The sequence below is a fragment of the Myotis yumanensis genome, unplaced genomic scaffold, assembly GCF_028538775.1.
Source record: "Myotis yumanensis isolate MYYU_CA2020_CCGP unplaced genomic scaffold, mMyoYum1.0.hap1 SCAF_9, whole genome shotgun sequence".
In the NCBI taxonomy this organism is placed as follows: domain Eukaryota; kingdom Metazoa; phylum Chordata; class Mammalia; order Chiroptera; family Vespertilionidae; genus Myotis; species Myotis yumanensis.
Window position 1 is genome coordinate 29,288,018 of NW_027223760.1, and position 12,183 is coordinate 29,300,200.

At 37.2% G+C, this 12,183-nt stretch overlaps 1 protein-coding gene and 1 pseudogene across 3 annotated transcripts in view; one reads left to right on the top strand and one right to left on the bottom strand.

The window, feature by feature from the left end:
• PTN (pleiotrophin) overlaps positions 1 to 12,183 on the bottom strand; it is a 94,802-nt gene that overhangs the window by 25,086 nt on the left and 57,533 nt on the right. Inside the window, exon 1 of one of the 3 annotated variants that reach the window (XM_070423973.1) lies at positions 6,720 to 6,797. The exons of the other annotated variants lie outside the window; for them this stretch is intronic. The gene's annotated coding sequence lies outside the window, so the exon portion shown is untranslated. Of the gene's footprint in view, positions 1 to 6,719; positions 6,798 to 12,183 lie in introns of those variants that run through there. 3 annotated transcript variants of the gene reach the window in all.
• LOC139016228 (histone H1.8 pseudogene) lies at positions 2,871 to 3,792 on the top strand (annotated as a pseudogene).

Below are 12,183 nucleotides of genomic sequence, written 5' to 3' on the forward strand. Positions count from 1 at the left end.
TTCTCTGGTAGAATTTTTAGAAAAACTTTTGGAAATCTATTACTTGAGTTCTTGAATGTCAACAGTTTATCTAGCTAGCCCCTTTGTCCTTGAGGCTAAGTTTTGCTGAATGTAACATCTTTGTCTCACAGCTTCTTTGTTTAAGTATCCAAAATACGTATGTTCCTCCCTTTTCTTTCACTACAAAGTGTTACTATTAAGAAGTCTAACAATAATCTAATTTTCTGTTCCTTATGTATTATTTTTGCTGAGATAGCCTAACAAGTGCTAAGGATCTTTTTTCTTTAAGGTGCGATAATTTTCTAACATATGACTTGGTATTGTTCATCTTGGGTCAATAGTCTCAGACAATGAAGGACTCTTTTAACATGCAGCTTTGGGTTATATTATCTTATTTTATATGAATGAGAACTTTTAGTATTAGTTCTATAACCTTTCCTTGGCTTTCTTCTTCAGGATCTCATATTATTTGTGAGTTGATTCTTTTTTGCCTGTTTTCAATATTTGTAAATTTATCAAAAATGCTTTTAATCTGTTATTTTAAAAAGTTAAATATTCCTTGCTTTTATCTTCTAATTATCTTAAGGTATTATTTGTGTTTATTCAATCTTGTGTTCCTTCTAGTTCCATGATTGGCAAACTGCGGCTCGTGAGCCACATGCGGCTCTTTGGCTCCTTGAGTGTGGCTCTTCCTAAGCCTTAGGAGTACCCTAATTAAGTTAATAACAATGTACCTACCTATACAGTTAAAGTTTAAAAAATTTGGCTCTCAAAAGAAATTTCAATCGTTGTGCTGTTGATATTTGGCTCTGTTGACTAATGAGTTTGCCGACCACTGAATCTAGTTTAATATTCATTTATAAAATATTTTTCTTTCTATTTATAATTTTCACTTGAGTTCTATCACCTCATTCCTGCACTTTTCTAATTATAAATCACGAGGTTCTTTTACATCTTGTATCACCCTTGTTTTCTAAATAATTTGAAGTAGTATATTACAGGCTTTTGTTTTTGTTCCTTTCACTGCCTTCAGGTATATTATTCTACTTTTTATTTTCCCTTTTAAGTAGTTACTTTACAAGATATTTGACCTTAATACATTTCTCTATAGCATATTTACAGCTGTTCTAGCTTCACAAAATTCCCTTTTCTGTTCTTTCCATATCATGGTAAAATGTGACACTATGTTTCTGAGATTCCCTGGTTTTATTTTCCTGTCCCTACTTTAGATGGATCTTCTCTCTCTTTTGTTTCTATTGTTGTTCTCCTACTCAATTTTGATTTTATTACCAGCCATTTATCCTCACTATGGGTTCCTGTCCTGAATGAGTCATGATGGAGTCAGCTTCTAGTCTCCGATTGCCTCACCATGATTTACGGTGACGTGAATGGGCTGTTTCAGGGTTTTCCCACTGTCGGAGCGGTCAGATGCTCTGCTGCTTCCCTCTGCCTTCTTTTGTTCAGACACCAATAGCACAGGGGTCTGGTTGTAGTGGTTTGCTCCCACCCTCTTTTATTCTGAGGTTTGTAGGAAAGAATCTGTCTTGAGTTTTGCTTTTAAGCCTTGTCCTTGGGTTTTAGTTTTGCTGTCTTTTGGTAGCTGCCCCATCTGTTTCTGTTTTGTTTTGTTAATGATTAACCATCTTTTTAAAATTTTTCAACTACAGTTTACATTCAATATTATTTCGTGCTGGTTTCAGGTGGATAGCATAGTGGTTAGACAATCATTAACTTTACAAACAAACCAAACCGAAACAAACTCATAGATACAGAGAACAGACTGAAGGTCGCCAGAGGGTAGGGAGCTGGGAGCTGGGTGATAAAGGTACAGAGACTGAGAAGTACAGATTGGCAGTTACAACATAGTCATGGGAATGTAAAGTACAGCATAGGGAATATAGCTCATAATATTGTGGTAATTATGTGTGGTGCCAGGTGGGTACTAAAAATATCAAGGGAAACACTTCGTAAAGTATATGATTGTCTAATCCATCTGTTTCTTTGTGAGGATTCAGGAAGATTCCAAAGGTATCCTGACACTTTCTTCCTCCCCAAATTAGCATATTATTTCATTAAACATTTTGGGGGCACCTCCCCCATGCCAGCCATTGAGCTGTATTCTCAAGACACAACAGTCACAAGTGCTAAGGCAGACGTTTTTGCTTCTTCTCATGAAGCTTGCACTTCAATAAAGTTTACACTGACACATAAACAGCCAATCATAATTCACCATGCTCTCGTACAAACTACAAACTGCCATGAAGTATAAAGAATGGACAACTATTTCGCATTTCCCTTTCTTAACTGTAAACTAACTTAAGACAGGGATTAAATTAAGGCCAAAGATTTAATTTCCCTGAAGTTCTCTATGAAGCGAACAACACCACTATAGCTAGAAATTCTGTTAGAGAGCATTCGGTATGAATGTTGTTCCTATACTTTTGGTCCTAGAATTAAATGTCTATTTTCTCTTACTTATCATAAATTATTTTAATTTAGTTTAAGGAAAAGGGTTCAGCTTTCATCAGTCTGAAAGGTACTCATCTAGTTAACTAAATTTGTAGTATTTACTTAAAACAGGTCTTTACCTATATCACTTCATAAATATTAATTTATGTTAATGTTAATTGATACTTGAATTATCACAAATAAAGTATCCATTTACTTAATTATTCACAAACTATGTAGTATATGTAACAGTGGCATCCTTTTAGCATAAATTGTTCTAGAGTCTAGATTCTAGAATCTAGACAATGGAGACAAGGAGTTGAACAAGATGGACAGCATTGCTGACCCCACAATGTTTACATTTAATGGGAAAATTAGAAATTACATGTGACCAGATCTCTGTGTCTGTGTCAGCCTGCGCAATGGCTCCCGGGAGCTTGGCCTTCTGTGACACCTTGATCTCCTCGGCCTCGCTAACCTCCATGACCTCCACCTCCGGGTGGTCTGGGACTCTCAAGCCAGGCCCGCGCCAGCAGCCGTCCCACCACCATGCCGCAACCCCCCACCCTCGATGCTGCGCATGGTGCTGTAGGCGCTGCAGGCGGGGGAGCAGCGCCGGGGCACCTCGGTGGTGGCCATCAAGGTGTACATCCTGCGAAAGTACCCTACGGTGGACGCCATCCGGCTCAAGTACCTGCCGAAGCGTGTCCTGGACACGGGCATGCAGCACGGCCTCCTCATCAGGCGCATCAACTCCAGGGCCAGGGGGCCACTGGCAGCTTCAAATTAGCTCCCAAGCAAAACAAAACCAATCCAGCCCAGGAAGACAGCCACCGTGTCGGCCCCTGGAGACCTGGTGAGACCAAGGAGGAGGCCCCCAAGAAAGATGGCCAGACCAAAGGCGAAGAGGCAAGAGGGGGCAAGGCCAGGAAGGCCCCCCACCAGCCAGACAAGGCCACAGAGGCCCCTCCTGGTGCCAGCGGGCCCCATGGGAAGTCAAAGGTTAAAGGCAAGAAGGACAGCCCAGCAGATGCCAAGGCCCACAGGAAAACCAAAGCTGGGACTCAGAGCTCAAAACCCACAGTCACCAAGGGTGAAAATGGTGTGACTTCCCCAGCCAAAAAGAAGACAGGGAACAAGGTCCTTAAAGAGGCCACTGCCCAGGGTGCCAGGAAAGGGTCGAAAGCCAAAGCTGCTGCTGCTCCTAAGGACAGCGAGTCCAAGATGGTACCTGGACCACTGCCCAGGAAGACAGAGGTCCCCAGGGGCCCAAGAAGGCCTGGCATGTCCACCAAGGCCTCATCATCCAGAGAGACCAGGGTGAAGGCAGAAGCCAAGAGCTAGAGGCGGGGCGGAGAGACACTAAGACTCAGAGTTTTTATTCCCCAAAAAGACATCACTTTATTTTACTGTAACCTATTTATCAATAAAGAATTTTTTTCTCCCTCACACACAAAAACAAAAGATAAATAAGATAATTTCTGATTGTGGTTTATCTTGTGAAAAAGATGATGTCATGAAGAATAACTAGGAGAGAAGCCCTGGTCGGGTAGCTTGATTGGTTGGCACATTCTCCCATACACCAAAAGGTTGGCACATCCTCCCATACACCAAAAGGTGCCGGTTCGATTCCCAATCAGGCTACATACTTAGGCTGCCAGTTTGATCCCTGATAGGGGTACTGATCGAGCTTTCTCACATTGATGTTTCTCTCTCTCCCTTTTTCTACCTCTAAAAAAAGAAAATAAATTAACACAAAAATATATCCTTGGGTGAGGATTAAAAAAAAAAGAGTGACTAGAAGAGGGTAGCATGGTTATGGATGGCTTCTTCCCTATGACTGAGAAAGAGCTAGTGAAGTATGATATCTCTTACAGATAAATATTTTGCATCAGGGGCCCCCAATTACCACTGGCCACTCCTCAGTATTCTCTTCTGAGCTGAGATGGTCTTCCTTTTGCCTCTGAGCTTTTACAATTTGTTAGGAATTCAGTAAGTAGCCACCACCTTCTCCTGATTGACCCGTTCTCTTCACTCTATCGCAATTTCTGGATCCACCAAGCTTTGACCAAATATCAGCAATCAATAAGTTCTCACTCCTATTGGTTCACAGATAAACAGCCCACTCAGACCTGAAACCTTACCAGCTTATCATCTGTGCTAATATATAAGGTCATATTAAAAAAAAAATAAACAAACAAGTTATCGTTTTAGGAAATGTTCACCTTTACCAAGAATAATATTGGTAATCATTTATTTCACTTAAACACGAATATCCCAGAGGGCTCTTTTATTCATGTTTTCTGACTTGGTAATATATTAGAAAATCCATTTTGACTAAAAGCATGTAGCCTTTTCCCCTATGCCCTCTATTAATATTTATTAGGTTGTGTAGGTTGCTTGAAAATTGCTTTCTACTTCAAATTCAACTCTAAATACACAAAGGCATTCAGAAATGAGAAATGAAAAAATAAATCAACTGAAACAAGTATTCAATGGAAATGGATTTGATTTTCCTTTATAATATGACTGTAATGTGAAGGTGTGTTTATTCAATTATTTTTTGGAGCCAAATGAGTTCAAAGGGACTTGAGTTGGTTGTATTATTTCTTTACTGCTTTCATTAGTTATAATCAAAAGTAACTGGAGAAGGACTTTAAGAGTTTTCTAGTTTCCTTTTAACCCTTTTTACACCTATCTGTTGCAACTTGATATAGAGAGGAACAAGCAAAGGTTTTAGAATAAAGGAACAAAGATAGAATCCAAACTCTGGCGAATAATGAAGCAATACCTGCGATTTGTCTGAAACTTCCTTTCCTTGGCTGTAGACATAAATATCAAGTTTGTCCCACAAAAGTTAGAGATTATGAAAAGTGAGCAACACAGACCTGGCCTATGGCACACCCACAATATCCCCTCTGTGTGCTTTCTGAACTTACATTGCAGCCTCCTTGCTCCTTCATCTTTACTAGGATAACATTGACCTTTTGGAGGGAATTTTCCTATAATAAAATGCAAAACACTGAATTTTTACTGAGCAAAGCCGGCACTCCAGTTCCCCCTGTTGCAGATGATCGTGCTGTCTCTAATTCAGCTTCCTGCTGCCTTGCTTGTTTCCTTCTTTCTGTTCTCCTCTGAAGCTGCAGTGTCTATAATATCTCAAAGCTTCCTTCCTCCCAGAAATCCATTCCACTTTGTCTCTCTCAGTGCTTATAATGCTGTAAACCCAGGCACATTGTTTGAATCAATGGATCCCATGCAATGGAAAGTCCTTTCCCAAACCCCTCTACCTGGCAAACCCTCATCACCTTCCAAGGTCTAGTGCAAGGATTTCACCTTCAATAAAGCCTTTGCTGATGCAATATTGTCTGTCTTCTTTATTTGGGGAGCTCACTGTACCGTGCCCATTCCACATCCCCTGAATGTACAAGAGGCACATTATTAACTCATATGCCATAGCATATAAAACTGGGAAAAATAATGTGAGCCTTCTAGAACATTATATTTAGTAACCATCCCTTTTTTAGGCCCCTTCAATTTCTTCTCTTCCATTACCACTACTAGCAGTTACTTTAACAGAGTTAGACAGTGTGGTGATGGCCAGAGGGAAGCGGGTGGGAGCCAGGTGGGGACATCTGTAATAGCGTCAACAATGAAAAAAAAAACAACAAAAAACATACACTGTCAGACACAAAGCAAGTAAAGACTAACAAAGCTGTCCTGCAAGGCAGACATTGAGAAATCAAGGAAGGTTCTCAAGATTCCTCACAGCTATTCGACTGGTTCCCATACACCAGCCATGAAGAAAATTCTCCTCTAAGGAAGAACTACCAGCAATACAAGCCAGGGACCTTTGGAGATCTATTAAAATTGCTGACATTTAGAACATTATTTAGTGCTGCAGTTCTATCAAAAGCTTCTGAAAAAATAGTATAATTTTCAGCATGTGCATATGTGATTGTATGTGTGCATGTAATCATGCACATAACACTTCTATGCATCTTCCTTTAGTAATAAGTTCTTTAAGGGAAAGAAGACTATCTTTTTGTTGTTATGTTCATCTAAAAGATTCAGAGCATTGTTTGACACATAGATATCACTTATATATTTGTTTTAAAAGTGAATAACATAACACGATAATAAATAGCCTTATATTCAATATAACTGACCACAGTATCTAAAATAGCACCAACTTCACACATCTCTGTGGCCCTACCTGGCTTTACTTTTTTCCTTAGCACAAATTAATGCTGGGTGAATTATATCTTTACCTTTATGTGCTAATTATCTTCTTGCCAAAGATGCAGGTCTCTGAAGAACAGTAGCAAGTTCTGGTTATAGAAATCATACTGCAGACCAAGGGTGGGAAAGCACACAGAAATATAAAAAGTCATCCCAGGGGATACACTGAGCACTGGGCGTTCTCTGGAACAGTAACTAAAATACATTTTATTTATTTTTTTAAAACAGCTAAAGAGCCTTGGTTTGGGGGTAGCTTATTTTTTTAACTTAAGTCCATTTTCTCCATAAAGAGGTTGGCAAAACAACCTATTGCGGTGGTTTGCATTTTGATGACTAAATTTGGAATGGGAAAGCATTTCTAATGCAAGAAGTTGAATAAGCCAAACTTCTAGGTAAGGAATCATGAAACCAATTTGCAGTAACAGTCCTTTTTTTTTTTTTTTTTTTTTTTGTAAAAAAAGAAAATGTGGTATAGGTACACTGAAGCCATAGCAGGCAAGGCTTTGAAATCGTAATTATTATCAGTGAATATTTAGTAACACCTACTATATGCAACATAACAGGATAGTTACAAGGAAGGTGCAGGTGTGAATTACATTTAATCTCATGAATCCTCCTGATGGAGAACAAGACAAAGAGCATAAACCATATTTTTTTGTGTAACTAAAAGCAACAGTTTTTATAATACTAGAGGAGTGTCTAATATTCTTTCCAAAATATCTTCTGCAAAATTAAAGGGACATTTCTCAATTCTTTAGCAGTAAAAGTCAAAAGAAAGGCATCTGCATTGGCAAACTAAATTAATTTCTCCAAGCAAGAGTCAATAGTATTAATAAGTCATGGATAAATGCTCGGTGTTGACTGAAAACACAAATCCATACTCATTCACCCTAGCTCCATGGTCGGCAAACTGCAGCTCGAGAGCCACATGTGGCTCTTTGGTCCGTTGAGTGTGGCTCTTCCTAAGCCTTAGGAGTACCCTAATTAAGTTAATAACAATGTACCTACCTATATAGTTAAAGTTTAAAAAATTTGGCTCTCAAAAGAAATTTCAATCGTTGTACTGTTGATATTTGGCTCTGTTGACTAATGAGTTTGCCGACCACTGCCCTAGCTCAGTGAGAAACCACATTAAGAAAATATGCAGATCTCAACTTCAAATAAAGGTACTTCTGTCAAGATTGCTAACACATTTTCATACTCTTCTAAACACCTCAGGATAGCTTTATTAACTACTGAGTTCAAATGGCATCTCTAATAACTGGTGGCTGTATTTGTGTAGATAAAGTGACTCAATTAAAAACATAATTAACAAAGCAGCATGCGGATTTTCATGCTGACTAACACACAGCTAAGCAAATGAGCACTGTCCCACATTACCTGGTATTTGGGGGAGGTAGAGGATCAGTGTCAGGTGGCTTTGTAAGGCAGAGGCTTGAGGCAGCACCGAGCAGCCACTGGAAGAAGCTCTTTCACTTTTGCCACAAAGTCAAAGTCAAACACCTGGGAAGTGAGAATTGTGAAGAGGACCGAAATCTCTGGATTGGTCTACTGCAGACTATTACATTTGGACTTGAAAAGGAACTGATTATTACTTATCATTAAGCAAGACATAATAAAGAGAAACTGTAGTCAATAGAAATGCATTCCAAGATGGCATAAAGGCTGGAATTAGCTGACAAAACACGGCAGATATGATACATATTATCAACAATTTCTATGAGAAAATGGAAACACCGTGATAATAAATGGGACAATCACAGCAGAAAATTAGAAATTTTAAAAAGGTTCAAATGGACATCCTAGAACTGAAAAATACATATGAAATGTTTGCTGGATGGATTAACAATGAATTAGATACAGCAGAAGAGTCGCTGAATTTCAAAAGAGGTCAAAATAAATGACCTAAGCTTTAAAATGGAGCAATAAATTATTTTTTGTAAAATGAATAGTGCCTAAGTGTCCCGTGGGATAGTGTGAAACAATCTCTCATACTCCAGTTAAGGAATTCCAGAAGTAGAGAAGGAAGGAATGAAAGCACCCGAGTACCTAAAGAAATAATCATTGAAAACTTCCAACACTGTATGAAAACATCCACCCACAGAACCAGGAAGCTCAACAACCCCCAGGCATGACCAATATGAAGAAAGCCTCCCACGGGCACTCGCATCCAAACTGTTGAGCACCAAGTATAAAGAAACAAACAAAACAAAAACCCCTAAAAAAGCAACTGGGAGGGAAGCACATCACACAGAGTGGAACCACAATAAAAATGACAGATTATTTCCAAAAGCCAATGGAACAACATTGGCTAGCAGAAAAATATCACAAACTATATTCATATATTTCAAAACTGAGGGCAAGTAAATACAGTATCAGGGAAAAAAAGCTGAAAAGATTTGATACCAGCATATTTTCTCTGCAATAAATTCTAAAGACAGTTGTAAGAATAAAGGGAAATATTATAAGGCTGTAATATACTAAATATTTCTTTATATATTATAAATGTTAAAAAAAATATAATATAAAATATATCCCTATATAGGGATATTTTATATATAATATATAGGGATATATTATATAGGGATATATTATATACAGGGATATATTTTATAGGGATATATTTTATATTACATATAAAATATATTCCTATATATATATATATATATAATTTGTATACATAATTCAGATCTATAGGATGGAATGAAAGGCCTATAGATGTACAATTACAAAAAGCTAGCTCTTTATTATTTTTAAATCAATAACTTATTAAAAGTAAAAGTAATAAATTGTTATGGGGTTTATAGCATATGTAGAAGTAAAATATATAACAACAATGAAATTAAAATAGGGAAAAGCGGAATTCTGTTGTCTTATGGATATTTTTTGCATTTTACGTAAAGTAGTATAATGTTCATTTTAAATAGAAGCTTATGTGTCAAGAATACATAGGGCAATTCCTAGAGCAACCTTTAAAAGAAATAATTCAAAGAGTTAGAGTTAAAAAGAATGTAAAAATTAAAGTTGAAAACTTAAAATAAGGTTTGATTAGTCCAAAATAATCAGGAAAGGAGAAACAAAGGAATAAAGCACAGATGGGATAAAAAGAAATAGCAAGAAAGTATACTGAAACCTAAACAGGTGAATAATTGCATTTAATGCAAATAGACTAAACACGGTAATAAAAAAACACAGACTGTCAAGCAAGCAATACGGAACCACATGCTACCTAAAAGGGACCCATTTTAAATATGTATTTATTATTATTATTTATTTATTTTCATGTATAATGCCTTTATTTAACATTATGGACAATCACATTAATAAAATGGTTACAAAAATAAATAATATGAGTAAAAGAAAGGAAAGAAATGATTTTTAAAGATTGAAAGTGAAAGAATGGGAAAAGTTATTCCACCAAATCAGTAATCAATGTATACATCAAGACAGGGAGCTTTAACAAAATAAAGAGTGATGTTTCATCATTAGAAAAGTATCTATTAAGCTAGGGCAGTGGTTCTCAACCTTCCTCATGCCATGACCCTTTAATATAGTTCCTCATGTTGTGGTGACCCCCAACCATAAAATTATTTTCGTTGCTACTTCATAACTGTAATTTTGCTACTGTTATGAATCGTAATGTAAATATCTGATATGCAGGATGTATTTTCATTGTTACAAATTGAACATAATTAAAGCATAGTGATTAATCACAAAAACAATATGTAATTATATATGTGTTTTCCAATGGTCTTAGGCGACCCCTGTGAAGGGTCGTTCGACTCCCAAAAGGGTCGCGACCCACAGGTTGAGAACCGCTGAGCTAGGGGACAATAGTACCAAATTGGTTTGCCCATAAAATTTCAAAAGACATGAATTAACCACTGATACAACTGAAGAAATAGTAAGTTCCAGAATCATAATCTTGGGTTTTAAAAATCTCTCCAATGAATTGATATAAATAGGTGGGGGGTGGGGGGGGGGGAGGGATCAGTACGAATGAACTTGACGATACCAAAGCCTCACAAGAGCATTTCAAGAAAATAGAAATTAAAGCAGTCAGCAGAAGCTCTTTCAATAAGTAGGAAAACTTGGGATTGCCCAAGACGTAGAGTAAGAATTGAAGAGGTAGCAAGAGGTGAGAATTTTAGTTCTTACATGAATATATTATGGGTAGTAGCAGAAGAATTAAGAAGAAAGCAAAGAGATTTGAACCATGGAAACCAAACAATCAGTAAGTAAAAATTGAAGAACAAAGTCAAATTCTAGATAGATGCCCATAGGAATCAGCAAAAAGAAGTCAACAGTAACCTTAAGGAGGTTCATTTTAGCAAAATTGTAAAATTTGAAAAGCCAACAGCTATTTCAGAAGCAATCATGCTAAGATAACATAAGTAGAGACTGTTTCTTGGCCAGTGACTACTCTATGTGACTTGGCCAAGTTATTATGTTAGAAGAGCCTAATAATATGCAAAGTGACATGATGAAAGGCTTTGGGAACTGATACAGTGTTATAAAAAAAAGCTCTGTCCAAGAGTCTAGGGCCCAAATGTCTGCTGAGGGAGCTGGTATGACTCGGAGTTCAACAACTAGGATTCTCTTCAGAAATAGACTCCTCTGGGATGCTTTCAGGTAATTGCTGTTAGAGAGAGGAAGCTTTTACTCATAAAAGAATAAGAGACAGAAGAGACCATCTCATTGCTCTTGGTTGTGATTTAAGGAGTTCTAGGCGCTGGATTGTTTGTGTTTTTATAAAGCTCTAGAAATGGCATCCACGTCTCTCTTTCAAATCCCTTTCTACACCAAGTGTTACTTTATGGACCAGCCACATCAGCACCAACTGGGAGTTTGTTAGAAATACAGACTCTGAAGCCTTCACCCCAGACCTTCGGAACCAGAATTTACATTATTACAAGGCCAAGACCCCCAGGTGAACATCTCTATACACAAGAAAGTTTAAGGAATCCTTCTTCAATCTAAACCATATTTTTAAGGAATTAAAAAAATTAAATGCTTGCTAATTCTTTGATTACTTATTTAATTTCTTTACAGTCCAACTTCTTCCCATTAGTTAAAGGTAGCTTTTACAGATATATACATTCTAGATATATGTGTAAGTATGAACAGTATATCCAAAGAATGTTGACTATGGTAGCAAAATCTTGAATAAATTTTAAATGGATGACTGATCATTTGTTATCTGACTGGGCAGGTGGGCGAGGGGAAGTGCAAGTGGTAGTATAGAAATAACCCCTCTCAGTCATGGCCACTTTACCCAGTGACCACTGCATTCAGAGTATCTAACATGATAGGCATTTGGAAGCCTCCAGAAATATTTGACATATGAAAAATGGATGTCTCTAAAATAAGAAAATAGGAAAAAATTAAAATTAGCATTTAATAATGATTCCAAAACAAGGTACTATGTCAACTTCATAAAGTACAGTATTTAGAAATTTAAAAACTTATCACATTTTACATTTGAAAACCATC